General features: G+C 46.9%; 1 protein-coding gene across 8 annotated transcripts in view; it reads right to left on the bottom strand.

Moving 5' to 3' along the window:
* The window catches only part of HPCAL1 (hippocalcin like 1), a 67506-nt gene that overhangs the window by 13134 nt on the left and 31347 nt on the right, over positions 1 to 23025 (bottom strand). Inside the window, exon 1 of one of the 8 annotated variants that reach the window (XM_055713698.1) lies at positions 13523 to 13622. The exons of 5 other annotated variants lie outside the window; for them this stretch is intronic. The gene's annotated coding sequence lies outside the window, so the exon portion shown is untranslated. Of the gene's footprint in view, positions 1 to 12965; positions 12990 to 13522; positions 13623 to 19018; positions 19150 to 23025 lie in introns of those variants that run through there. 2 more of the 8 variants (XM_055713699.1, XM_055713694.1) reach the window with 2 other exon arrangements.

Here is a 23025-nt window from a genome sequence, read left to right as displayed (position 1 = left end):
GCATTATATTTTTAACGTAATTAAACCCCCAGAGTTAGCATGGTTGGGCTCTTTTGTCATTGGGTTTCGAAAGTTTCATACCATCCATTGATTAAATTGATGAAGGCAAATCACATAATAGTTTTCTAAAGAATAATCACAGCCTTGGGAGAAAGGAAGCTGGATTAAATTCAGAACAATTAGCCAAAATACAGCAGCATCAAGAACCAGCCAGTGGCACCTGAGCAAACCTGGCAGCATCAGAGCCATTTACGTGAAGAAGATGGGGAGTTTGGGGATAATGACACTTCCTAAAAAGTCAGTGGCAGACGATAATCAGCCCTCTGCAAGACCATCCTCACTGCTAACGATGCCCCTAAATGAAAAAAAAAAAAATCAGAGATCTGACGCCCTTCATTTCCAGATGCAGGTACGGTGTTGGGATACAGGGGCTGGAGGAATCAAGGGGATTTCAGGGTAGCTAATTTGAAGGGAAGAGAATCGAGCTGGGTTTGCTTCCAAAGAGTGGGAAGAAACTTTTTTTTTTTTTTTTTTTAAAGCATTATTTAGCAGAGGTATGCTTAGTAAAAAGATGCTGAAAAATGTGGGTTTGGAGATCTGTCAACTAGCTACCTTTAAGAAAAATTCACCCAACATTTATTTAGGTGTTTAATTAAAAATACTGAAACACTGGAGGGGGGGGGGAGGATCAACCAAAAGAGAAAGACTGTTAGTAACATTTTCATCCACTACATACACAGCTATTGCTAACAATTTCTATTACTACCTACTTTTGTGTTCCAAAAATCTCAAATCTAATATAAATTAATCTGTTTATTTTATTAATCTAGCTTTCTAAATAAGTTTGTTTGTGGTATTTTGTTATTTTTACACCCATCATAATTTTAAAATAGCACAAAAGCCACTGGTTAACTTTCTTGTAAAAATATACTCCACTAAACCAAAATTCTTCTCAAGACACTTATTTTTCCGCTTCAGTGACAACCACCAATGATAGTAACAAATTGTTTCACACCTTTATTCTCTTGTCTGTCGAATGAAAAACCCACATTAAAAAAAATGGAAAGCAAACCTATAGTTCAAATTTTTTTTTCCTTGCAGAGGTATAAAACCCCTGTGAAATAAAAACTCTGTGAAATACCTACACAAGAACAGCATCTCACCCTTGAGGAAGGAACCTGGTTCTGCTGGATGCAGCAATTCAGGCAGCAGAAGACCAAACCTTCTGCTGGTAGGAATCAGCCCAAGCTCTATGCTAGCGGAGGATATTACTCAAGTCTTGGTGCAGGTGACTGTACCAGCCTCACAGGGCTTTTTATAAATATTTGTTTTTAAAATCAAGGAGCCAAAAGTACAGAGACTACTATCATGTGCAGGACAGCCATGTCCCCAGCACAAACCTTGGACAAGAGCATCACACGAGGACCATGATGCGAGATCAGGGCCACCACAAGCCTTCGTGCCTTGAGAACACACCACCAAACACCTTGTATTGAATTATAACAAAGCCTGTGCTGGGATGTGGACACTCATCTGGGGCAACATCTTGCTGTCCTGCCCGGATAGCAAGGTCTGCACACGCCAAGGCCCGCCGGAGCCACTGGCTGTCCGTGGGCAACGTGTGCGAGGGCACAGGCGGGTGTCTGCCCAAGGCAGTGCCTTGGTGGTGTGAACTCCAGACCTGACGGTTGCAGGGGTGAGCAGGGCACTGGCGTTCCTGTTAGGTGGATTCTGAACACAAAGTGCCATTTTCTATACCCGTTGAAGAGATAAGAAGGGCATCCTTGCTTCATCAGTGGTGATATGACAGACCATCTCTCTGGCCATGCATGATGCTCAGTGATACAAGTCATACGCCCTTTCACCTCTTACTTCAGTTCCCGTTATTAAAAATGGGAGATCTCCAGAAAACAGGAGACATGGTATTACTTTGCGACTAGTCCCTACCAAATCAGTAAAAAACATGGGCAACACCCCTTCGCTGAGCTGTCAGGGACCGTGCTTGCTGCACCCTCCCCGCAGCTGAGTCCAAGGCAAGCAGAGGCTGATGCAGCAGCACAGCAGGACACTGCCAGTCCCAGACCAGGTGCTAAGTAGCTGCAACTTTTATTAATCCTCAACACTCAACAGTACGGTTTGCTTTTAAGTGCGTTCGCTATAATTACGCAGAACAGCAATATGACTGTCTGTCTCAGAGAAAGGGAGTGCTCCATATCACAGGAGACAGCTGAAGACCCCCTGACCCAGAGGCACAACATTTTTAGGGGCACTGAGAACAACCCTATGAAAATCCTTTCCTCTGGCGTTTCTGCACAGCATTCAACACTCAAATGCAAATCATCTTGGAAACAAACCGTGCAATCCACACGCAGGCCATCACTTTTTTCATTAACCTCCACCACAGGGCTCCATCCCCAGCAACATCCACACCACATGCGCTTTTCTGAGCGCTGCGGGTGAGGGCTGCCTGGGGCCAAGCCTCTGTCAGCAGGCTGGGTAAGACAGCAAACGAAAAATCAAATCGTGCTGAATTTTTTATTTATATCTAAGCGAAGCCAGTAGTGGCCAAATGGGTGTATTTTCCTCCCGAACTGGGTATGGTAACAGGAAGGAGATGTGGTGCTTTGAAGCAGGAAGCCCCCCGACAGGCGTGGGATGAGAGCTGACCTCCACCTGAGACCACATACGGGGCACACCCCGTCCTGCAGCCCTGGTGCTGCACCAGCAAAGGGCTTGACTGGAAAAACAGGAAATTAGTGTCTTCTCTCAACAGCGATGTTGAAGGTGGACGTTCATGGGGAGAGAGGGGGACAAGGGAGAAAACCTACTCCTGATACCACCTTACGGTCTCTCTTTCATATGGCATTACCTTCATGAACTTTGTTTTAGCAAAGGCAAAAAAACCCCCACCTAATCAGTAAGGTTTTAACATATCAGGCCATGAACAAATAAGCTCTTTTGGGTCCAGCCATGCCAGGATACTGACCTCAGCCACTTTTTGATCTTTTTATTTATTACTCTGGTCTCTGAAGAGACCCTAAGCTATACCTGGTATCAACCACTAGGCAGCTCCACTTCTAATAGGGCTACAGAAACTCCTACGAAACCCAACACTTTCAACTTCTGCATCTTTCACAAACCAAGATCAACGCTAGCCAACAGGCTGTCAGTTTGTTTCAATCTCCCTTCCCCAAGGACAGCATATCTATTTTCCTGGAAATTTTCAGCAACTTTTCTGCACAAGAAGGTATCCATGTCAACAAGACCTTTCTGTAAGTGCAACATTTGTGTAACATCAACACAATAATTTATCATTTATTTTTTCCTCTTGAGAGGAACAGGAAAAAAGTGTTTAAAGGACACAGCAGCGGTTAAAAGGAGGGCTATGCTGCTGCAGGGTGGTGCACTAATTGAAAGTTTCTGAAGTGGTGCCTTCACCTGGGGTGTGCAGACATCATCTTTCAGCACACAACCACAAGACTGCTTCCCTTCGCCTTGAAGCCTGCTAACAGCTTTTTGTGGCAGTACGTATGCCGAAAAGGAAGGGCCAGCAAATGTACCACCTTCAGGGTCAGAGGAGTCAGCTCCAAAACTGATGTAGATGTACGGAGTCACATTGGCACCAGGGAAGAAGTTCCTGCCAGAGGAAGGCGAAGCTTTATCTGCTGAAGGCAGTCTGGACCACGGAGGCACCAAGGCAGATCCTCCAGGCGATGCTCTGCCCTGGCTGAGCCTCCTGTTACAGTCTCTTCTTCTCCCGTATGCAAACACAGACACGACCTGCTGCTGGACTTCCCTGAGATACACCCAGCACAACAGAAATAGTTCGACATTTCCCCCCCATCCTCTGAAGAGAGCAGGCAGTACCTTGAAAGCATTTCAGGCCCTTACATTCTTGTGGTTAACATTACTTTCTTTCGTTTCTTGACCCTTTATTGCAGAGATCATGACTTGTCAGACCGACTTTGAGATCTCCCTTAAGTTTCACAACTAAAATGCAGCAGCAAGCATCAATCGGACTCCCAAAGGAAGGTCAGCCCCCATATTTCCTCTCGGCAACACCAGCATTCCTAACTGCAGGAGGGGTGGTGAGGCAGTGTGAACAGGCATTTCTATATCCCACTGCCCAGCCCAGGATGGCACTCTTTGACGTTTTGGTGCCGAAACCTTCTGTTTTGGAAAAGGAGGGGCTGCAGCTGAGGATGATCCCGCTGAACCAGGGCGCATGGCCCCAGCGTGCTGGGTTTTGGAGCAACTCCAAGCAGGGTGGGACTGTAAGGAAGCGGACAAAAGCTTTGGATAGAGATCTACGGGGAGGAAGCGCTTCCTACTTCCTATACTCCACAGAAAGGACAAGGGCTTTAAATAACCCTCCTCCCAAGGCCTGCTGAAGACCAAAAGGGTTGCCGCTGGAAGAAAGTCTGGTCTGGCTGGGACCCTGCTGAAGGCTGCCGGGGCTCTCCCACGGGATGTGGCCACCCCGCTGCAGTTCCCACCACGCTGGTGGGAAGGGGAAGGCTGGGCTGCCCACAGTCCCATTGTGACCAGCACCATCCAGATAACAAAGCCTGTGGAAAGCCCAGGAGAGGGCTCCCAGCTCCCCCACCAAAGGTGCTGAGCCAGACTGGCCCCCTGAGAACATCTTTCGCTGAAAAAGGAAAATCAAGATGCTACATTTACACTGTGCAATGCTATCTTGACATCATGCTGTTTCTCAGCCCCATTTACTTTTTAACCCTTTCACGTATGGTCTACAGGGCTGCAGCAGCCCCTTTATTCTGACAGACAGATACACCCAACTTGCTCCATCCATCCCTCCCAGCTCATTCCCTCCCTCCCCACCTCTGCAGCCACACTGGACCTTCCTCGCCTTGCAACAGTACTGATAAGTAAATAATTGGCATTGACAAAAAAAAAACCAACCCAGTCCTAATGAATACTGATGGAATATTGACTTCACTTGGATGTAACAGAACCAGATCCTAAATACAGTAATACATATTTGCAGACCACCCAGATCTTTCCTTGGTACAGTACTACACCAGTTACGTGTTCATTTCAATGAACATACTCAGTCTTCACACCTCTCACCTGCCCTGTTCTCCGCCCTGGGCACTGGCCCATGGGAGGAGACCTGTTTGTCATTTTTCAACCCATCCTCAGTGTGCTGGAGCACCCATTGCCTATTAATCCAACAGAAGATGACTTGTGCCGTGCCCAAGTTGCTTAAGTCTACATCTCTGATATTTATAATGGGCTGGAAGATTTAATAATGGAAAATAAGGGAGAGAAGGAAGGAACCCACAGGTCTGGAAAACATCAGACTAGACAGATTAAAAAGCAATGTGGAAAAAATATACTCCAAATTATACTCTCAAAACAAAAACAAAGATATAGGCAGGTCAGAAAGAACAGGGTTGTGCATACATTTCTGCTACCGTCTCTGGTAAGAAATGGCATTGCTTTGAAATGGGATTGAATAAACAAACATAGCCTTCCTGGAGGAAAAAATTAGTTCATGAATGGCTTTGCAAAAGGCAGTCACCCACGGGTTTGGAACAAACGTCTGTGGTTTTGACCTGCTGAAATAGTCAACAAAACTGCACTGGGTCCAAAACTGGGAGAGACAAGGTTATCAACTCCTCCCCTGTTTTACAAGGGAGTGGAAGAGTCAAAACTATTTCTCATAGCAATTATCTGCCGGGTTCTGCATTCGCTGGACAACAAAAAGTGTTCAATAAATGTACTGCTGTTAAAAAACTCCTGGGTTTTCTCTACTACTTCATATTATGGCAATAAAGTGAGCACTCAGTTGAGAAGGTGGCATTGTTGGGCTGAAATTAGACAAAGTGCAGTAAGAAACAGCCCGTGGCAACCCTGAATTTGCAGCCAGGGGTGAGAGGGGCAGACCTGGCTGGGTGTCAGCCCTGGAGAGGTGGCGTACCCACCATGGGCATGCACTGAAACAAAGACACTGAGTGCCACCATTCCTGAAAATTCAATTTGGCTATTATAGGTTATTTCTCTTTTTCTTGTTGCTTCCAAGCTGTCTTGGTGTCCTATAAGCCCCCGTTACTCAGCTTTGTCCTAATGGCTTCCATACAGAGCTATGCCAGCATAGATATATCCAATATACTTGCACTTTATTGCAGTCAATTAGTCATTATTCCAATATTCCTAAAGATGAGCTGCTCCTCTTGGAAATGCCACGTGTGGGTCCCGATACAGCAGACGTAGCATCACTCATTGACTTTCTTCCTGAGCTTCATCCCAAAAGCCAGCCAAGCTTTGCTCCCACCACTCCGGTCATGGGTCTCATTCCTCTACCTGCTCAAAATCATCTTCTAACTTCCAGCCCAAATGTATTTGGTGCTGCTCACTACATTTGCTCTGGCTCCAACACCGTTTTCTCCAGAACTTCCCCTCTGCTACACACATGGAAAGAGAGCCATCACTCCCACATCAGCTTTGGCTTTCCTGGCTTAACTGACCAGGCTCTTTTTGCCCTGTCTCAGACACACATTTTCCTCTCCCTGTGTCATGGAAATCCTCCTCTGCACTTAGCGCAGCGACAGCCTCCTGACGCCTGGCCACTGGGACTGCACACACCATCCTGGATGAGGTCTCACCTCGGCACCGAGTTTCCTTATCTGCACTGGGAACTCATCCAAGAAGAGGATTTGTCTTTTCACCTTTGTGGTTTGGGTCAATCTGCTCTGCCCAGCCTCTCCTCTGCGTTTCTAGATGAGAGTTTCTCCCCCGCTCAGACGGACCCCTCCACGTTTCATGCCTTTTCTGTGACTACCATCCCCAGGGTTACCCCATTCTCTCAGAACCATGCCCTGATCTTCTCACATATTAATGACAAATGGCAGTGTCATGGCATCCGGCATCTGATCTGTGCGCTCCCAAACGTGGAGCTCCAAAACTTATCTGCTGAGCAGGTTTAATCAAAGAGGTGTAAAACTCAGTGGAAAAACAATGTTAAAAAATAAGCAATCCAATGTGTTTCTGGAACATCTGCACATGTAAAACCTAGTGGCACAAGTCACACAAGGATTTTCCAGTTCCTTCTCCAGCTGTAAGTGTTGGGCAACCAAGAAGGACCACTTCTACTGCTCATCCAGTACAGGAATAGGGAATAACAGCTTATTTGTTTTATAAACAAAACAGCAGGCTTGTACAAAACCAACCAACCAAGCAAATTAACCACAGCCATAACTAGGGGAGACCACAACCACTCTCTATTTGCTGTTCAATAGGAGCTGTGTACTAGAAAACATCTTCAGCAAGTGCAGCTTCTCACAAACATGTATTTCTATTTTATCCAAAATAAAGTTCTTTTTCCTCCTGAAGGGGGAGGTTCAGATCTGGCACATCAGAGGAACAGCTGTAACAAACAGGCCATTAGGCAGTTTGCTTTGATAATAAAATACGAAAATCCCCGTTTACTAGACCAGTGGAAAAAGGTGACTGAAAATACCATTGAATGCTACAAGCTGGTTGCAGCCCCCTTGGAGCATGGGAGCCTCAGGATCTGACGCAGGGGCAGGGGAAGCAGTTCAGCAAACACGTGTTCATGCACGCTTACAGACACATGGCGCTTGCAGTCAGTGAGAGATTTGGCACTGAGAAAATCACTTTTTGTGACATCAAGGGAAGCATGCCCTTTGCTGCTTTACCCCACAGGTGTGACCATGGTAATCTGGCACAACTCCTCCCCTAGCTCCAAGCAGCGCTCGCACCAGACCAACATAGCACGACCCTCTGCAAAACAGAGAGGTGCCTTGGATTGGGTCACTGTGCAAGCAAACAGATGGGGAGAAACCATGCAAAAATGCCACAAGTTTGCCAAAACTTTGAGATATGCCATAAAAACAGATGGATATACGTTGGGGCACGCAGGTAGCTTTGGCCAGGCATAAGCCTGCTCAGCCGGACACTTGCTCTGATGGCCCATCGCTGCTGACAGGCGAGTTGTGGAAAAGCTTCAAACCCCTACATGCCTTGGCACGCCACTGAATAAAATTTGTGTGTGCATGAATCCCCCAGATTGACTTTTCCTATGAAAAGCCACTGTTTCTCAACTGAAACTGCTCTTTCCAGCAGGGAGGGGAGCTGCAGCAGCACGTCTCTCCAGGCTGCACCATGCAGCCGCAGGGGCTGCCAGGAGCACTGCAGGCACGGCTTACAGAGCTCCTCTACAACAGAGCACCACTCTCTACCCACAAATAACCCCACTAAAACACATCCAATTTCTTAATGCTGCTGTTGCAGCCAGCATTTCCAAGCCTGCACTTTCCTGGAGTGCACCACAGCATGCACACACTCCAGCCTGTGCGTGCTACGTTTAACATGAGCAGCCTGGTTTCATGCATCCATACAAGCAGTGGGAGCTACCATTTCTTTATCAGAGCACATCTTAGGCTGGTACATGTTAAAGTTAACCAGCGGTGAAGCCTGCTGCTCCAGCTCTGTGAGGGGAATTGCATCTGCCGGCAGCTGCCCCAGCCCAAAAGCAGGATGCTGGAGGGCTCCTGCTGCGATGCGAAGTGGCAGCTGAGATCTGGCCTCCGCTGTGCCAGGCACCATGCACGGGGCTAAAAAGAGCTTCTTGTTGTGCCAAAAAGCGGATAATTTAAGAAGAAAGGCAGCTGACAGGATTTCCCTGCTTTGCCAAGCAGCTGGCTGGAGAAACACGTCTTGCAGCAGCCACACCGCCCTGCATCGACGAGGTGGAGGGTCCTTTCAAATCACTCTTGGGCAGGTCAAGGAGAGGGGCTGGGGATAAAGCTGCCTGATAAACAGCAACATTTAGCAAGCCTAAAAAAAAAATAATCTGCTTCCTCTCCTTCAAAAAGGTTGCAGACCTCCTACTGTTGCCTCCCAGCCCATAAAATATCATTAAATTTACCGTGACTGAAAATATTAGATGCCTCACGCCTTAAATTTGAAGAACATTTTTTCCATTCAGACACAGGAATTTTGCTTACCTTCATCAAGCAGCAGTGCCAACAGTTGTTCAAGTACAGTATGACGATCATTCTTTGCCAGTAAACAAATGCAGATTTTGGTACCAGATCTCACAGGCACAATCACAGAATCACAGAATGGTTTGGGTTGGAAGGGACCTTTAAAGACCATCTAGTTCCAACCCCCTGCCATGGACAGGGACACCTTCCACCAGACCATGTTGCTCAGAGCCCCATCCAGCCTGGCCTTGGACACTTCCAGGGATGGGGCATCCACAGCTTCTCCGGGCAACCTGTGCCAGTGCCTCACCACCCTCACAGTGAAGAATTTCTTCCTTATGTCCAACCTAAACCTGCCCTCTTTCAGTCTAAAACCTTTGCCCCTTGTCCTGTCACTACAGGCCCTGGTAAAATCTCTCTCCTCCTTTTTTGTAACCCCCTTTATATATTGAAAGGCCACAAGATCTCCCTGGAGCCTTTTCTCCAGGCCGAACAGTCCCAACTCCCTCAGCCTGTGCTCACAGGAGAGCTGCTCCAGCCCCCTGACCATGTCTGTGGCCTCCTCCAGACCCGCTCCGACAGGTCCATGTCTCCCCTGTGCCGAGGGCCCCAGAGCTGGACCCGGCGCTGCAGGGGGGTCTCGCCGGAGCGGAGTGGAGGGGCGGAATGCCCTCCCTTGCCCTGCTGCCCACGCTGCTTCTTGTGCAGCCCACAACAACTGGCTTCCTGGGCTGTGAGTGCACATTGCCAGGTCATGTCCAGCTTCTCATCCACCAGTACCCCCAAGTCCTTCTCAATCCCTTTATTCCCAGCTTTATTGATACTGGGGATTGCCCTGATCCAGGTGGACTTGGCCTTGTTGAAACTCATGAGGTCTGCATGGGCCCACTCCTCCAGCCTGTCAAGGTCCCTCTGGATGGCATCCCATCCCTCAAATGCATCAACTGCACCACTCAGCTCAGTGTCATCTGCAAACTGGCTAAGGGAGCACTCAGTCCCGCTGTCTATGGCATAAGTACGTTAAATACATGACAACATCTCACAAGGAAAAGCCCAGCTGAGGAATGCCAGCACGGACCGAGCAATTCCACATGTGGGACTGAAGAATGTATGCACAGTTAAGCTGGACCACGATTTCTAGAAACTGTATTTATGTGCTTTATTGATTTGTATTTAATGAACTAAAACCCTAAGTGCCAAACTGAAGGCTCAGTGACAATTCATACTAAACAAATTAGCTACTCAGATCATTAAAACACTTGAGAGCTGCTTTACTTCCTTCTGTTTATGCTCCACTAATCTCTCCACTCTCTCAGTCTGATAAAGTAATTAAAAAAAAATCCATTCCACTTTCAGTTTCTGACCAGAGAAAGCATCATGAGTTTACAAGCTACTGGGATTTTTTAAAATGAGAAATATTATTTCCCATATACTTTCAGTAAATAATCCCAGTGAGTTTAGGGGTATCAAAGAGATCTGCAAAATTAAATAGGCAAGAATGTAAACCTAGTGTCTCTGCTTCGGAATACTCCCAGCCTCACCTAAGGAGTGACTTGGCTGGAAAGTTATTTATCGAAACAAAGAGGCCAAGTGACGCACGAGTGCCAAAGACACGGCAAGGACAGCAGGGAGGGTAATGCCTAAGTCAGTTATGCAAGTGGGGAAGCACAGGGTGAAAGGACGGCAGGACTCTGCGGGACACACGGCAGCCAGGCTCGGAAAGCTCATAAAGAGCTTTGGCAGGAACTGGCCGCGCCGCCGGCGATGGTGAAGCCAGGCTCCAGCAGCACGGGCAGCGGGACCCCTCGCCTGGCACGCCGTGCAGCAGGGCAAAGCGCCCAGCCGTTGGCTGCCGAGCTTTGTGCTCACCAGGCACACGCACCGAGCCCACGGGATGCTGAGGAAAACAACAAAAGAGCTTTGATGCTTTCTCTGCCATCTATTCTGATTTTTAATGCTGGGTTGGTTGTTTTTTTCTGGGTTTGCTGCTGAAGTGCCCACGGACAATGAGACTATTGAGCATTTACTACAGCTTGAGATTAGTTTGGGTTTCAGTTTCTGCTGAGCCAGCTCATTTCCTTCCACATTCTTACAGGAACAGATGCTAAAATATAAACAGGCAGTCATCACCATAAAAGCAGAAAAAGGAAGATTCTTCATATAACAGCAGTTAAAATTATTCTTTTTTACAGCTTTAGTCAGAACCATTCAATAGCTTGTTCCTGTCTAATTACGTTACATTAAAGAGCAAAGGAGCTATTATTTTGTCTTTTCTTTAATAACAAAAAAATCCCACATCAACACCTCAAAATATCAAAACCCAAACCAACCAACAACAAAACTGGCCAAACTGGCCAGATTAAAAGGAGTCAAAGAGGAGCTAAATAGAAAAATTACTTTTGTCTCCTCCCATCACACATGACTGCAGTGCTGCCTTCAGACACCAAATTCAATTCTTGCAACAATTAGTCGCAAAATTCAAGGTGAGTTGAAACCGCCAGATACACCAAAAAGTATCCCTGCACTATAACCGGTTCCTACCCCCCGGGGGAAAATGAAGCAGATGAATAACCCACAGTTAATAACAAGCAGCTAGCCATCCCTGGGCTGTGACGTCAGCAAGGACGAGGCGATGGCAGCCCTTGTTTAAACACCAGGCCCTCGTGCCACGACTCAGGTCAATGCAGGAGCATCTCTTCCCCAGGTGCTTTGGTAGCCAGCAGCAGCAGCCCAGCATCCCCAGTGCTGTGTCCAGTGCTGGGCTCCCCCCGTACAAGAGGGACAGGGAACTACTGGAGAGGGCCCAGCGGAGGGCAACGAGGATGCTGAGGGGAGTGGAGCATCTCCCTTGTGAGGGAAGGCTGAGAGAGCTGGGCCTGTTCAGCCTGGAGAAGGGAAGACTGAGAGGGGACCTTACCAATGCCTGCAGATGTCTGAAGGGCGAGTGCCAAGAGGATGGGGCCGGGCTCTTGTCAGTGGTGCCCAGCGACAGGACGAGGGGCAACGGGCACAAACTGCAACACAGGCAGTTCCACCTGAATATGAGGAAGAACTTCTGTACTGGGAGGGTGCCAGAGCCCTGGCACAGGCTGCCCAGAGAGGCTGTGGGGTCTCCTTCTCTGGAGACCTTCAAAACCCACCTGGATGTGCCTCTGTGCAATCTGCTTTAGGGGAACCTGCTTTAGCGGGGGGTTGGACTAGATGATCTCCAGAGGTGCCTTCCAACCCTGACCATTCTGTGATTCTGTGATCAGAGCCCTGCTCCACCACACCAGCCACCTTTGTCTTTCCAACCACAATTACTCCCTTCGTGATTACTCATGCAAAACTGCCTACAGTCTTCTGGAAACTAAACTGCACCCACCAACTTTATCCCTCTCAGAAAATCCCCACATACGGCAAGGTGCTCCCCCCTGCAGCTCTGCTGTTCAGATGTTTTGCCAGCTAGATGGGCAATCTGCAACTCCTCCAGGCACTTTTTAAAGTACCTTTTACATACAGATATAATATCCATCATCCACTAATGCTTTTAAAATGTTGGATGCTTCTCATCGGCTGCCCCAGATAGGCAACTCACCACTTGGCAAGCCTGTACCTCCTCAGTGCCACTTTGCCAGCCCACTGCTGAACCTGCAAATGCCATCTCCTCTGGTTGGGGGAAAAATACATTCATACAGGTCAGAAAACAGAAATCATGAAAGACTGAAACCACTGATTCCCCCATCAGGCTGCTTCATTGCTCAGCACAAATTTTTCCAGGTTGCTAAAACTCTGAGAACTAACAAGCTATGAAGTATAAACATGCAATGTAAATATACAGGCAATATATATCTCAGTAGGACTAATGACAAGAAATCACTGATAAAACTTAGGAAGACTTTCAGAGAAATCCTTCCAAATCATCAGCTTCTGGATTTGAGACAAGTGAAGTAGGTTCATGGAGGTAAAAACAAGGTTCATGGAGGTTCACGGAGTAAAACAGATTTAGCTCACATGGAGAAGAAAGTAAAGGTCCCTGCTGGCAGCTCAGGTCAGAACCAGGCTCTGCAGTATCTTACTGACCACAAGCTAGTGGAGTTTCAATCCTGCCTGTAAAGAGCAGAGAAAACGATGCAACTTCCTATTGCCTTTGTCAGTTTATTCATAAACACTTTAGTATTACGTACATTTTGACCACCTGTGCATCCCCTGCACAATATCATTAAGGTGTTGTTTGTTTGTTTGTTTGTTTTTTAAAAAAAGGCCCAACATATTGGGAAACATAGCATCCTAAATGAAAAAATAAGCTCCCAGGGCAGCTCTTGACAAACACAGGATTTAGGATTTAAAGCCAACCACCCTCCCCATCACCAAAACGCTCAGCCCCGATGGAGGACCTACGTGTTCGCACCACAACATATGTTTACGGGCACAGAGGGACTTCACGCAGCCACACACCCACAGGGTGCCTACAGACTGACTGACGGCAGCGTGACTCCCTGCACCCAGCCAGGTGCTGCTGCATGCCACCAGCAACCTCCCCCCCGGCCACCCACTGCATGCCCCCTCACCTTGCCCCTCTGGCCCCCGCCGGCTCAGCAGGGGGGTTCCCTGGGCCAGCCCCGCTGCCCCATCCCTCCAGCTGCTCCATTACAGCCCCACGTGAACCAGGAAGTGGATGCAAGCCAGCAGTTTATTTTTAGATGACTTTTTTTTCTTAAATACGAAATGAAAACACATGCACAAACCATGTGTTCACCCTCACTCTATCCAGTGACGAGTTTTACATTTTACATCCTTCCAACACTTAGAAATTCCTGGGTGGTGATGGAGAACAGATGTCACCATATCACCCCATACGTTTTCATTATCCCCCCTCAGCATCCTCATTCCTATGCAGGCAAAATAGAAGTCTCACAAACACTGAATTAAGTCTCTCCACAAAGCAGGCAAAGCCTGAAGAGAGAGCTTGGAGGGGGAACGCACCCTTAGCACTGCTACAGCATAAAAGCAGGCAGGTGGCTTCACTCTCAGCTCATCTCCCTCTTTCCCTCCTCCCCAAAAGACATCCAGGCTCAGAACATCCATCCAGGAGAACCAGCAGAAGATGCAGGTCACATCTCCAAAGCTTTGCTGCATATGTTTCAGAGAAGGAAGAGTTAGCGTGGGATTATTTGTCCCTTCCCGTGAGTTCAAACACTGTTTAGAATCTCTACTAGCCAGGAGTTGGCTGTTGTCTCTTCTGCAGCTCCTCAGACACCATTACTTACAGTATCTTTAGTACATAGTTATATTAGTATAGTTAAATAAGATATGGGGGTCTTATGAGACACCCCAAACTTTAGTTTCAGAGGCGCAGGCAGGTAGAAAGGGTTGAAGGGTTTCCAAGCAGCTGATGGTTTTGCAGTCAACAGCTCCCCAGGTCAAATTTTTGGAGCTAGGAGACTACCATGCTGGTCACCCATCTACCGTGGGAATTTCTGGTACAGCACTTAGTTTCCCTCAAAGGTAAAATAAAGATAAAAAGTTGAAAGATCCCCCTAGTTTTCCAAAATGTGTCTATTGGAAATTCACAGATCTTTCTTCAAAAAAAAAGGGGGCACTAGGTCAGCACACACATATGCACACCTGTAGGAGCAAGACTTCTGCATCAAAGAGAAGAAAACCTTCAAGGAGCAAATACATTTACGCAAGACCCAATTTGTGCCCACAGCCTGACGTAGCTACATATTCAGGCTCTAATGTCAAAATTATCTGCTTCAACCTCTGTTCAAAGAGAAGCCCTATGACAGTGGAGGGCCACTTAGATGTGAACATTATTAATACAGAAATTTCTGTTTCAGAGCTTTGAAAACCCTAATTAATCACAGCATGGGGTTTATGAGTGATTGTTTGCAAATGCCACACCACCTCCGTGCCACTCTGACATCACCGGCGATGCCTCATCCCAGGCAGAAAAACGCCCTCACTGCTTGCTGGACACCATGATGCTTAGACAACAAGTGTAAGCTCTCATTTTGATGGAATCAAACTTGAAAGATAAAGTGAAGCCACTTGAAATCATAAGAAGGTATCTGCCTCAGTTTTAGCATATCACTACTGATTTTTACCTCCAAGACAAGCAAAATTTGGTGGGTATACCACACAGCAGCTCAGGGATGGACTGGACAGCTTCAAGCAGTACGAGACTTGGAAGACAAAAGCTTTGCTCCACAACTCCAACAATAATAAGATGTTTATGAACATAAAAAGGTGGAGGCTAAGACAGCTGGGTCACTCCAAGCACTCAGTGGTCCTCTGCACTAGGTTGAAAAGTTAATTCAATGCAGCCTTGCAGAAGCCTTAATTTATTCAAAAATCTTTTGGAAAGGCTGGCAAATACTTTTCTGTGTTTTAAGAAACAGAGCTGACATGGAACATCTTTTCCCAGTCCAACCCAATGAACACATGGTAAGAGACAGGCTGGCTTTAGGACAGCAGATTACGTTAGCCAACAACCATCCCTTGCTTCACTCTCACTCAGCCCTCCTGGCCCGCCTCAACCAGCCAGACTGGGTTTTCAAAGCAGGTCAGCGCACTGGGGTGCCCAGAAGGGACCAAAGCCAGCTGCACGCTGACATGCGGATCAGGCATGCTGCAGCCCAGAACCACCTTGGCCAAGCAACTAACTCATCCTGTCCTCGATGGAGGCTTGACCTCTTTTGGGGATGCCAAATGGGGATGCAAGCAGCACTGCTCTGCTGCCCCAAACCACCTCACCTCATGTGCTGCTGGTAGTGGCATCCTGAACGCATCACCACAGAGGGCAAAGCTTTCCACGCCTCTGCTTGCCTTATTGCCAGAAAATTTTCCTACACTGTTCACAAAAAACTAAATATTTTGTGGCAATTAAAAAAAACCAGAAAAGCATACTGGTGAGAAGAGCCCTAAGCTTTTGCTACACTGGAGGCATTTTACAAAAATATCACTGTAAGGCAGCAGGTGTCATTAGCCACCTTGTCCATGTTTTATCCAACTGCGTACAGCACCCATTCAACACTCCCCGGCAACACACCAAGGTGTCTGGTGCCACATTTAAGTAACCCCCTGCTTAAAAAATGATTTTATGCAGAATGACAGGGAGGTGCATTTGCTGGGCAAAAAGGGAAGCCTTATGCTGTACCCGTGAAGGAGACTTGACTTTAAAGCTACTTAACTAATGAACAACACTGCAAGGAGCAGCATGCTTACTTCTAGGAAGCATCACAGAAGCACCACAGTCAGCTATGATCTATTTCCTTGCTCTGCAGAAGCAGCACCTTCCCCTTCCTGCTGCCCAGGGCTTTGCCACACCACTTTGCTGATGGGCTGGATTTGAAACTACAGTGAAATCAGCCTCCTGCTCCCTTCCCACACGAGACCACCCATAGCAAGGCAGCTCCTTCTCGGCTCTCCACCAGGGTGGGCACAGAGACCCACTGATACCCACACCCCAGACTTCCAGCAGCTGTGAGCAGCACCAGTGGGCTCCAACAGGCTGCCAGCCCCGTCCAAGGAATGCTGGCGCAGAACCCCCACGCCAAACACGGGCAAGTTGCCAAGGGAAAGGCATTTAAGAGTCACGATCCCACCTTTCCAACCTCCAAAGAAGCCTACACAGTTCTCCAGCAGCCTATTGGACTGTGCTTACTGCTGCATCCTTCACTTTACAGGTCCAACATATACCAGAGAGCTAGCAGTTCTCAGCTAATCAGATTTCCGTGCAGACTGACAAATGGCTCCTAATAAGAATGTAAAAACTCCATAAAATAAACAGCCCCTGTAATCAACTTGCTCGATGTAATGCAGTAAGCATGCAGAAAGCTCGCAGGCTTCATTAACTCATTTGATTGCACTTTGCGGCAGCATCCTGGGGGGCTGGCGGTGGCACCCCAGCCCAGGCTGGCTGCAGGAAGGCGCATGTTCTCGCTGGTCTTTGCTCTTTGTGCTCCACTAACACTGTGTTACTTTAAAACTGAATTCGTGGCAATTCCTAGACGTACCACTAGCGTGCTCACCAAATGCCACAGCTTAACACCAGACGGTGAACACACGCTCACAAAGGACGCCCTCGCCCCACCACCGGACCACCCCAAACTGGAAACTTCTTACAGGCATGTCCTTCCTACCTCCCCAGCCAGACCCAAAACGCATGAACTGACATCATGGACAGGGTGCATCAATCATCCTTCCCATGAAGACCAAGCACATCTCCTTGCTACCTTGCCCCTGCAGCTGTCACATTCGGTCCCTCCAAACTCCAGATCCTATGCACTTTACCTCAAAACATTTCAGAAAGCTCACTCATCACTGAGAAGAGCTTCAGAAGCCTAATGATATCACTGACATAGATACAGTGTCCCTCCTCCTTCCCACCACAGCGCTCGCAGTGACAGCAGGGCACTGCACACCCCCAGAGCCAAACTGCTGAAGCCAGTGAGCCAGGAGAGGAGCAGATGCTGTACAGAGAGGCAGGCGGAAAGTCATGACCTCCTCCTCCATGATGGTCTTCAGATGGCCTTAGAAGATGACCAGGATTTCTAGCTAAAACACTGGTACTTTTGGAGGTCTGCCACCCCAGCTGCTGAGCAGGTAAAGGGGTCGGCGAATCTGCCATGGTCCCCACTTAGGTGTAAGAGAAAAGCCCTGTGCACACAATACTCTTACTGCAGCTATAAATAGCTGTCTCTGAACCAAAGTTGTACACATTGTACTGACACTCCTTACTTAATAGGATTTGCCAGGGAGCCCAAACTAGCTCTGGCTGCTGCAGGGCAGCCTTGCAATTTTCGCAACACGTGCATACCGTATGGTGCTATGACCTGGGGGGGGTGGCGGGCACAGGAATAATCCCCATGTTTTCAGTGCCCTGGTCACGCTAAGGCAGCAGGAGACTCTGAGAAATTCCTGAAGGGTTGCAATGCGTTTCCATGCACAGCACAATGGGGAGAAAACTTCCAGGCTGATGTTTGGATGTAACAAGCTTATCCCACAGCTGTATTTCAGAAGCTTGTTTCTCCTACAAATGGTGTTTCTTTCTCCTTTGTATTAATCATTTTTTATAGTGGTAGAATAAGACAAAAACTGATGCTCTAATAAAACACAGTACCATTTATAGAGTGTCAAATAATGTAAAATACCAGATTCTTTTCCTACTCAAGTTTATCATGTTATCTCACCTCCTGTAAATAAACTAATTCAGTTCTCCCACTGTCAGTATTGTATTCAAACAAATGTGTAAGATAAGAATTTTAATATCACTTATCTTTTTTCCTCCTAAAGAAATCCCACCCTGTTTAGGTTACCACCTTTTAACCCTAGATGCTGACCTGAGCACTGTTAACCAAATAAACAGTTACCGTATCAATCCCACCCCACCACCTTTGCCTTTGTGTTGTTTCACAGCCTGCCGGCGCTGCTGGGAATCGGGTCCAGCTTGTGCCTTGACCCTGTGAACATGCACAAGATGTACCCCCTGCCCTGGGTCCCGAGGCTGGGCTCTGCTGCCCAGGCACCTCTGCGGGATCGCTTCACCCAGCCCTGCCCCATGTTCCATCATCTGCCTTCCAGAAGCGAACACCCATTGCTTCCATCACCTGACAGAATACTCAAAAACCTTGTCCACTCATCTGCTGTGGGGAAAACTAATACTGACACTTCCATCCCCAAAAGGACAAAGCGCCAAGGTTATTTGTAAGTCAGAAGTAAGCAGCCAGTCTCCTGACTGCGCAGCCACCTACCCAACCTTGCCCTTGAGCATCACCCTGGCACCCTGAGGCTTGAGCCACAGAGCAGGAGACAGCAAGACTTTATGTTGTACAGATGCAGAATGAAAAGGTGCCTTCTGGTACCTTATCACATCATCCCCATCATCACTGCCTCACAGGCAACAATCCTAAGAAAGGAATGAAGCAGGAGTTTCATACTGCGTATTCCCTACCAGCCTCAGCTTCCTTCAACTCCTGCGTGACCACAAGCAGCACAGAAATCATGCAGGACAATTGCAAACACTCATCATCCATGTGCTAAGTATTGCAGGTCACTGACCTGACTTGCCCAGGACGAGCTCTCCAGTGGGCTTGTCGCTCCAGGCACACTGTGTCTCCAAGGCTTAGGGATGCAGTCTCTCTGTGCAGCACTTCTGTGTTTTTTCTGGGATGAGGGTTGGCTATTGGGAACACTGGGAATTTGTAACCCAAGAATAATAAAGTTGACCTCAAGCTGGTTCAATACACTATTCTGGAACTAAAGTAGCTAAAACATGATGCATAATTTTTTCCTACCACATTTTTAACTGTTATGGAAAATGCAGTAACGAAGGAAGGGGCTGGCTCATGAGCTAACCTTACCTGTCTGCACCTCATCTGCTTCTTCAGTATGTACTGTATGCCACGGCAGTGATATACATAGTGTTTGCATGGCTAAGAACCCCAGGCAGAAGTGCTTGTAAAGAGACATGTAGTTTAAAATTTCATTAAAATGGCTATAATACAATCACAAGTCACTCAATGCACTGGAGGCTGAATGTTGCTAAGGAAAATTATGAGCCTCCCCCTGCAAATTTCTTTATCTACTCGCAACAGAGAAAGAGCTGGTAGTTTAACAACATCTTTATTCAGCACATGTACTAGACCAGAATAAGGTGATCATTAAATAGTTTAAAACAAAGAAGCTCACAAAATTTAATAAGCCTCAACAAACCAAGTGGAACAGGGCTAAGAGGCTCTAGAGCTACGCCTTGCACTTAGTCCCCCCTTAGGAAACCTTCTAGAGGAGTTGCAAGGACAACCTTCCAATCAAGAGGATTGGAATCCAATCCAAGGACTATCAAGAGTTTCCACACAGCATGGATGACGGACAGGTGGTTCCTTCTGCAAAACCCGTTTTCTTTATTCTGCACAAGTGGATAGTTCAGCTCAAGGGGAAGGAAAAAAAAAAAGGCAGAAAGGGAGGTAAGGAAAATGCTTGAATATTAGAATAGGCAAACTACTGAGCTAGAAAATCTAGATTAAATTAAGCATTCCTACAAATTTTAATAGAGAAAGGAATGGCTCCCATCTGGAAGCTAGCAAATTAACTTGGATCCTGGTTAAGAAGACAGCACCAGTGCCTGCTTCCACAAATGTAAATATCCAGCGTGCACTTGCAATCCAATCACAGGCTAAAAATACAAGACAACTCAGAGTGAAAATCTGATTTTGTCTACCATCTTAATGGGAAATAAAACAATTGCTCTCTGTAGACACAGCAATCTGGACTCATTCTTCCTGCTTGGAGAGATGCTACAAGATGTCTTTGTACCATGAAAGTCTTTCAGCTGTTTCTGATTGCAAGGCGACAGCTCACGTCTGGGGCCTGACTTTTCCCCATCATACTTTGCTTCTCCATCTCCTTTTCCATCCTGTGTCCCTGGCTGCTCCACTGTACTGTCCTCAGCTCTCCGTTTACTTAAAACATTTCATTTGGTCCTTATTATTAAGAGTATTGTGGTTCCTTGTTGCCCGAGAGGTTATTCTTTGGCCTTCCCATAACAGCTGAGGTGCTCCTGCTCTCAGTGTGCAGATGGAGAACTCAACCACAGGCAAGAACAAGGCTCAGGACTAAATTTAGCCCAGGAGAGGACAGTTTCTCTGCCAGCGGGACAAGCAGACTAGGAAGGCAATTTGGAGCAAGAGCCTGTTTTAGATGCTCCCTGGTGGTGCTTACCTCCCTCTAGGCTACAGAGAGAGCCTGGGGAGACCAGGCTTCACCTCTGAGCATCATCCCCCGGGGCTTGCTTTCAACACTAAAAAAGGAAGGAAAAGCCATTACAAGTTAATGTCATCCATATGGTTCAAGAACTGACACCACAAAGGAAGTTTTAGGGTGTTCCACCACCAGAAGGCATTCATGGAAAAAGGATGTTTCTTCATGGATGAGAGATGGCCTTCTGTGATCACAGCAGGCACAGCTGAGAGTTTTAAACTAGAGAAACAAAAAACAACCTCTAGAGACAGGAAAATCAGCAAAATCAGTTAATTCTCACATTGGGTTTTAATAAACAGACAGGGGGGCTGGCAAATGTGGACAAACCCCCACATAATATCATCCAAACTTTGGAGAATAAAGAACATATTAACATCAACAACAGCAGTCAGATAGGATGGTAGGTAATCAGCCAGAAATCCACAGATGATGAGCAAAAACTGAGATGAAGGATTAACATACTGATACTGGGAGCCAGGGCAACACAACAGAAAAGTCAGGAAGCAGAAGGAGAAGAAATTCAGGAGGACAGCAGTCATGGCTGGCCAATGGTGCTAAGGGGTCAACACTGCTTGGGAGAAGGGGGAGCAATGGCACGGGTTGTCCTACGCTCTATAGAATTTACACAGGAGTGCAGTGTAGATTGCAAGGTCCACAGCAAGGTGAAAGTGCTAACAGGACTTATCTTACTATGGGACTGTAATTTCCCAAAATATTCAACTGGAAAAGCTACTATTAACATTAAGAGCTGACCACAGATATTCCTGGAAGAAGCAGACAGCCGTTGTAATCCTCCAGCTGCTGAGCTAAAAAAAGGGCAATACTAAATTAGACACTGTCAGTAGCTCTAAGTACTCAAATGAAAGTAACTCTGGAGGCGATCATAATCATGTAGAGGTGGTTTAGGTAGAAGAACACTCTGAAGTGAAACAAGAAATTCATCTTTTCAATTTCCCGTTAAGTTTTGAGGAACCAAAGGAACTCGGCACAGAAGTCAACCGGACAAAGTGCTCAAGGACACACTTCTAAGAAGTGTTAATTAAAACACATCTATGGCAAAGATTTTAAAAAAATAATAATTGGTACTTACAACCCCAAGCAAAGTGGGGGAGATGTCTAGGGAATGAATCCCAATCTAACTGGAGAAACCATCACCAAAAAAGGGATTTTAGGACTAAGCAGACTGCCAGTGAGGAATGGAAAGGAAGAGTTGCTGGGCAGAAAGCTGTGTCACGAAGGTCAGGAAGCAAAAGGGTAAAAAGAAATTGCCAAAGTCAAGCAGAATTAGATCATGCAAATAAAAATAAAGAGCAAAGATCAAAATGTTCTTCAGTGATAAAATTAAAAACCCCCAAAAGAGTAAGGAAAGTGGCAAACTAGCAGCACTTGGCTGATGCATCTTAAAATGAAAGCAAGGGAAGGCAGAGGAGCTTTTGCTGTAACCACATCAGGATGGTGAACTGCAGATGGAAAAAAATAAAACCATTGCACTGACAAAAAAAAACCCCAAACTATTCAACAGCCTGTGAGTAAGTTAAAACTGAAAGTGGAGCCGTTTCTAGTCAGGGAGGGAGGTGAACAGCCTCTCAGCAGGGCAAGCACCCAAGAGGGGACCTGCTTGTTCGGGTTGGAAGTCTACTCCCTGCTGACTGCAACAGCACGAGATGGGGCTTTGCAATCCACATGGCTTCATGAACTGCTGTTTTGAAACATGCTGACCACCAACAGCTCACAGAGAAACTAGACAACAGGATGATGAGAGAGTTTCACAATGCGTGGAGAAAACTATCTTAAAAATAAGATTAAATGGGATTAATTGCCACCTGTAGCCTTATCTTGCAGCACCCACAGGCAAGACTGCTCTTGGTGCCCTCCTCCTTCAGCATCTCCACATCCCTTTCCAGCCCCAGCATACCGTCAGCCCTGTCTGACCTGCTTTGGCAGGAGCTGGAGCACAGGCTCCCACACCCAGAGGTTTAGAGGAGGGGAGGGTGCTTATTTTTAAGCACAGGTCATCTGAGTCCTTTTGGAACAGGCACTAAAGCTACACGACCAAAACAGCCATATCTGTTGCCACGCAGAAGCAGTCTGTGTCATGTTTACCTACTAAAATTTGGTAGCAAATAAGCTAAGACTCAAACCAAGCTTTGCTCTGAATAACCTTAACATAGCACAGATGTCTGCCTGGAGTTCACTCCCGAGCTCCAGCACACTGAGCAAAAGCCAACTGCATCATTTATAAGCACTGTCATGACTGTTTCTTCCACTGCATGGAATTAAGAAAAGGTGATTAATTTACCTGATAAAGCTA

The sequence above is a fragment of the Falco cherrug genome, chromosome 6 (genome assembly GCF_023634085.1).
Source record: "Falco cherrug isolate bFalChe1 chromosome 6, bFalChe1.pri, whole genome shotgun sequence".
NCBI classification, from domain to species: Eukaryota; Metazoa; Chordata; class Aves; order Falconiformes; family Falconidae; genus Falco; species Falco cherrug.
Note: the sequence above shows the minus strand (reverse complement) of the source record. Positions and strands in the feature narration are given on the sequence as shown.